The sequence below is a fragment of the Triplophysa rosa genome, linkage group LG2 (assembly GCF_024868665.1).
Source record: "Triplophysa rosa linkage group LG2, Trosa_1v2, whole genome shotgun sequence".
Lineage (NCBI taxonomy): Eukaryota > Metazoa > Chordata > Actinopteri > Cypriniformes > Nemacheilidae > Triplophysa > Triplophysa rosa.
This window is the reverse complement of record NC_079891.1, coordinates 9,080,210-9,086,209: the sequence shown is the minus strand read 5'-3', so window position 1 is coordinate 9,086,209 and position 6,000 is coordinate 9,080,210. Positions and strand designations below refer to the sequence as shown.

The window sequence follows — 6,000 nt, the reverse complement described above, 5'->3', positions numbered from 1 at the left end:
AAAGGTGAATGAATGAGCACGCCGGCTTCCCTCTTATACCCGGACATCCGGGGAGGAGCCCGGCATGCAAATTTCATTCGCCAATTTTCATTGGCCTTTTCTAAATACTCAGAAGATGATAGGTTCTCAAGACAAACCCCATTCTGTCGGTTCGACACAACGTCTCGTTCCCTCCATCAGGGAACCGAGGTTACATCCGTAACCAAGACGTTTATCATTGTTGTATTTTAAGGAAGTCCTGGTAGGAATGCACAAATCCTCACAGAAACTGATGTATGATGTTACAGTCTCTGTGAGCTCGTCCAGATCGCTGGTAGCAGCTTCAAAAACACTCCAATCGGTGCACTCGAAACAGGCTTGTAAGGCCCGCTCAGTTTCGTTGGTCCATCTTTTAACAGTCCTTACCATAGGTTTGGCAGCTTTTAGTTTCTGCCTGTAGGCTGGGATAAGGTGAACCAGTCAGTGAACAGACAGTCCTAAAGCTGCTCTAGGGACAGAGCGATATGCATTCTTTATTGTGTTGTAGCAATGGTCCAAAATATTTTTGTCTCTGGTAGGGCATGTGATGTGTTGTCTGTATTTTGGCAGCTTGAGTGTAAGTTTTGCCTGATTAAAGTCGCCAAGAATAATAATAACAGAGTCCGGATGTTGTTGCTCAGTGTCCGTGATGTGATCGGCGAGCTGTTGTAAACGCCACGCTCACGTGCGCTTGCGGTGAAATGTAAACACACACAAGAATGAATGAGGAAAACTCTTGTGGCGAGTAAAAGGGCTTAGTTAATGAAGAGTGCTTCTAGGTCGAGACAGCACATATTCTTCATCACTGTTGTATCTGTACACCACTTTTCATTGATGTAGAAACATACCCCACCACAGCGCGATTTCCCCGTTGATTCTGCGTTGCGGTCCGCTCTGAACAGCTGGTAGCCGGGCAGATGTAGCGCGCTGTCCGGGATGAAGTCATTTAGCCACTTTCCACGAAACACAAAACAGCAGAGTTTGAAAAATCCTTATTTGTCCGGTAGAGTAGAAGAAGTTCGTCCGTTTTGTTTGGCAGAGAGCGCAGATTCGCCAGATGTATGCTAGGCAGCGCAGTTGCTTTCTGCTTTCTGAGCCTGATTAGCGCGCCGGCTCGCTTCCCACGCTTGCGCGTCCTGGAGCACTTTGTTAGCGCCGCTGCGCTATAGATTGCAAAATAGATTAGACGGTGGTGAGACGGCATAGTCAAATGACTTGTTTATACACGAGTCTCACTGATCCCGTTTTCCTGAATGGGCGAGACGTTTATGAGTAATGAATGGGGAAACATGCGCCCTTTCCTCCGGTCACTTACGATCACATTCTGATGAAAGGAAATGATTGGATGCTACCAATTTAACATAAAAGGGAATTACAAATTGCCCTCATTGTAATCCGTCAATGACTCTCGCCCATTCAGGAAAACAGGATCACTGGAGACTCGTGTATAAACAAGTCATTAGACTATACTGTCTCACCACCGTCTAATCTGTTTCGCCAGTTTTAAAACTAACTGAAAATATTTTTATACTTTTTATATTAACACAACGATAACGTTGTTCAAAATGACTGACAATGAAAAAGTCTAGCGCAACCTCTGCCGCAAACCTCTTCGTCGCTCCGTGAAACTGCCATCTAGTGGTAGGCCGTAGTTTATGCACGGATGTAGTTACGGTGACGGTGCTCACGCTATGCTCATGTGCAGTGTGAATCCGGGGTTATTCTTTATTCTTTTGAAGTTAAACTGTATTATTTGTTCTAGGCCTGCTTTTGTCTGACTGCAGACCCAATGAACATTTTGCTACACCATTGGTCACGCCCCAATGTTGCAATTTCTATTGCATTGTTATAATGGCCATTTGATATTTTTTTACTTTTCTGTGCATATTAAATGTATCTTTTGACTCGTGTAAACAAATAGTGCCTGCACATTTAAATATAAAGCATTTTCACTTCAAGCCTTTATTAATCAATATATATCACTTATAAATTATTATATACACAATTAATAGTTATTATTAAGATTGATGTGGTTAGATATTGGTAAAATGTGCCTGGAAAAAAATATGATCGGAAAATAAACGTAGGCCTAATAATTATGCAAGCTGTCAGCGCTGACGTGGAAAGAACCCAGTTTCAGGCAGGCGTGAAGGGGTTAACACAAAAGATTTTAATTAATAACAAATAAAACACCCACGATGCGGAAAAACTAAACAAAGGCAAAATACAACAAAACAAAGACTTCCCACTGGGGGGCAAAAAACAAACTAAACAGAACATGACACAACTACTAATAGAACAGATACGAGGACTTGGCAAGACTGGGATGCGGGAACACGGGGTCATACAAAACATAGCATGTACACACACAACGCAAGAACATAGGACAATAAAACAAGAGGGCATTAAATAGGGCAAGACAAACGAGGGATAATGACACAGGGCAGGTGAGGGTAATGGAACACGGCCGGGAAGTAATACGGGAAACGAGAGGGGCGGGGCCAATGACAAGACACTGGAGAGAACGCATATTATTGTCAAAAGGACAATAATATGTTTCTCTCCACACATAACCAAAGTCTTTGTCATAGCTCTGCCTCAGGACCAGGAAATCCAAGACTAAAAGAAGCAGAACCATGACAGCACGCACTGTATAAATATTCTGCTCCTGAAATACTTGATCACTGTTGTCTCAAAAGGTCGACATTTTACACATTAAAACTCAACAAAACTATGGAATAACCTATGTAACTACAGGAATATTTGTGCCCGCTGTAAACGAGCCGTTACGCATCCGTGAAAGCAAAATAAATGCGTGGCTTCTTTCGCGCTATGATCATGCTGCTTGAGCATCCGTTGTCCAAGAACAATAGTCATTGAACTAAATTGTTTTTTAAGTGTAATGTACCACAGTCAATTGCGCCGTTTAGTAACCCAGAGAGCTGGAATCGAAAGGCGCAGCTTAACAGCCAAATTCCAACCTAGTTATTATATACTGTATATATATATATATATATATACAGTATATATATATTCGTTATTAAAGTATTGTTTTCCCACCAAAGTTTGTTTTCAAAACAAAGTTTGCCACTGCTAGTGCTAATAATAATGAATTCACTTCGCCAGCCAACATTTTTTTGTGGGGCCAATGTAGGCCCCATATGGGCTTGAGGCATGGGCCCCAAGTGGGTTTGTCCACAGGTTCCATGTCGGCCCTATGTGAATTAGCCCATATGAATCCTAGTAGAATCTGAGTGGGGCCCATGTGGGACCCAAGTGGGAAACATGCATAAACCCCATATTGGTACCACTTTATAAAGCCTATGTGGATTAAACCAAGGCCATGTATGTTTAATGGAGGAGCCCTGCATAGTGTATACTTCAGTGGTTCTAGATTATGTTTTTTGAGGTTTCCTACCTGGACAGTACACTTTTTGTTATTGCTAAATTGTAATTGACCTTTTCCAATCTTATGCTCTACAAAATACAATGCAATTTTTACTGATTAAATGATAACTGCAGCATTTGGATGTTGCTTTCTTAGATGTTAGTCTTCAAAATGAATAATCTACTACTTTATATTTGCCTGTACATCATAAACATAATAGGTGAATTCTGAAAATGAAAAACACATGGATGTTCAATATCAAATTTATTATCATTTTCTGATCCTTAACACAGAATATTTAACTCAACCTTAAAAATCTTAGATGTAAAGTCTTAAATGTTAAATTCATTAAAAATTGTTTGATAGATTTCAGATTAGAAAGGGTACTTTAAACTCAACTGAACAAAAAATATTTTGAACCCTTAAACTGCTGACAGTCTGATGTTTTGTGCCAGACTGCGTTAAGGGCTCTTTTTCCACCCCTGTCTCGTGCTGCAGTGGTTTCAGTCCACACCTGTAACAGAAGAACACAGATACAGTTATTTGATATGTCCAGCATCACATAGTTTACAGCACAAATGAGTACTCTACATGCTATCAATTTAATGTCAAACAATTCAAAAATGCATCACCTCACAATAACAGAATTATTAGTTGACAAGTACAATATATACTATATACTCTTATGAACAATCTGTTATGTGTAGTCTGCATAATGAAGGCAAAGATGCTGCATCTATGTGCAGATCAATCATTTAACCCCCTGGGGTCCGAGTTGGTTTTAAATCCTTGAGAAATTTTGTCATGTCCTTAGATTTGTGCTTTTTAGTAATGCACCCATATTTTAATACATTGTTATAAGTGGTGGGACATTATCACGTCGTGCTGTCAATCACTCTCTGGTAACGTTACGCTGAGAACCCTCAAAGGCTTTTCGTTTATAATTAGCACTACACGAACCAGAAATATCACGCAAACAAAGCAAATACAACAAATCTGTGTTATATGATGTACATTGTCAGTAAAAAACGAGGTTCTTGAAGAAGACATTAACGTATTTAAAATGTAACGGGAACTAGCATTCTAGCACTACACAGGCAGCAGACTACGATAGCGCGGGCTGCATAAATCTGGTCTCAGAACAGATTACAATTTATGTCCTAACGTTATATCGTTTCTGACAAAAGCCTTTTGAGCTTTAGACGTCTGAGGAATTAAAAAGAATGGCATTAAATGGTTAAGTATCGTACATTACTGTCACTCGCCATAGGCTGTGGTAAAGTCAATTCAATTTTACCTCAGATTTTACCTCAGGTGGAAAAATGGCAGGTACACGCAGGCTTACAAAATGCAAAAGAAAATGACGGTCAAAACAGGGTTCTCGGTGCTTGATAACACGGATAACAAAAACACGTTTAAGAAAATATGAATTTTACCTTCTTATTTTTGATTATTTCCAGTCCCGACTCGATAAACTTGCTGCTCGGTGGAGTTGCCAGCGCGCCACTGCTCTGCCAAAGATATCCTTCCGCCGATAAAGAAACTCCTCTGTAGTTTGATTTATTTATTTGATTTAAATCATAGCTGTCATTTAAACATTAAACATTTTCAACAAAAGAATATTTAATTATGTGATATAAGAAAAATCTACCTAAAATCTATCAAAACTCAGGAGAACTACTTTGTCAAGCGGAACAAAGTGTTCTCGGTCAGGGGTGTGCTCGACTCTACGCATCACCTGCGCAAAGCAATCGGTTTACGACATCGTTTCTAGGCAAGTGCTTCATGATCGATGTCGCGGAAGTGTGATGTGAGCCTTTCGGTCTGCGCAGCTAAGTACGAAGTCGAAAGTATATATCACATTGAGCAAGAACGTCGCTTGTGAGACTCATGTAAATTGACCTGGATATCTGCATTTATCTATCGTGGTTGATTTTCATACAGTTAGGACAGTGAAAGGAAGAAAATACTGATGCAGGCCTATTGAATGAATTAACAAAAATATTTGCATATTTACATTTGCATTTGATACATAACAAAATCAGCCTAAATATCTGAGATATTTGTATGTTTAAAAGGATTATCAACCAAATAAAAGAACTTTAAAAATTTCAAATGCATAATGTATTTTAAGCATGAAATCATATGCCCACTTGGAGCACATGAAGGTCTCATATGGGCAAAGCTATGTGGGACCCATATTTATGGAGGACTAAACCTGCAAAAATTATAAATAAATAAATGTATAAATAAATAAATATATAAACGAATAAATGTAATAATATGAAAATAAATAAAGGAATGAATGGTTTGATAAAACAAAATAATTCGTTTTAGCTATTATTGATCTTAGCTTTAACTTTTCTTTTCATTTTTTAAATTGATTTATTATTTTTATGTCCATTTTTTAATTATTTTTAATTATTATTATTATTTATTTTTAGATTATTTTATTTATCATTTCCTTTTATTTTTACATTTATTTATTTACACGTTTATTTATTTTTATATTTATTTATTATCGCATGTATTTATTTCCACTTTTATTTATTTATTCTTACTTTTCTGTGTCTTGTATGATAATTAGATGGGTT

The 6,000-nt window shown here is 38.1% G+C and overlaps 1 long non-coding RNA gene across 1 annotated transcript; it reads right to left on the bottom strand.

The window, feature by feature from the left end:
- Positions 1–3,590: 3,590 nt before the first annotated feature.
- On the bottom strand, positions 3,591–4,887 carry LOC130546591 (uncharacterized). The gene is made up of 3 exons (XR_008961786.1): positions 4,843–4,887; positions 4,704–4,746; positions 3,591–3,920 (listed from the first exon to the last, which is right to left on the bottom strand). It is a non-coding gene; the product is annotated as an uncharacterized LOC130546591 (long non-coding RNA).
- Between the last annotated feature and the right edge of the window lie 1,113 nt (positions 4,888–6,000).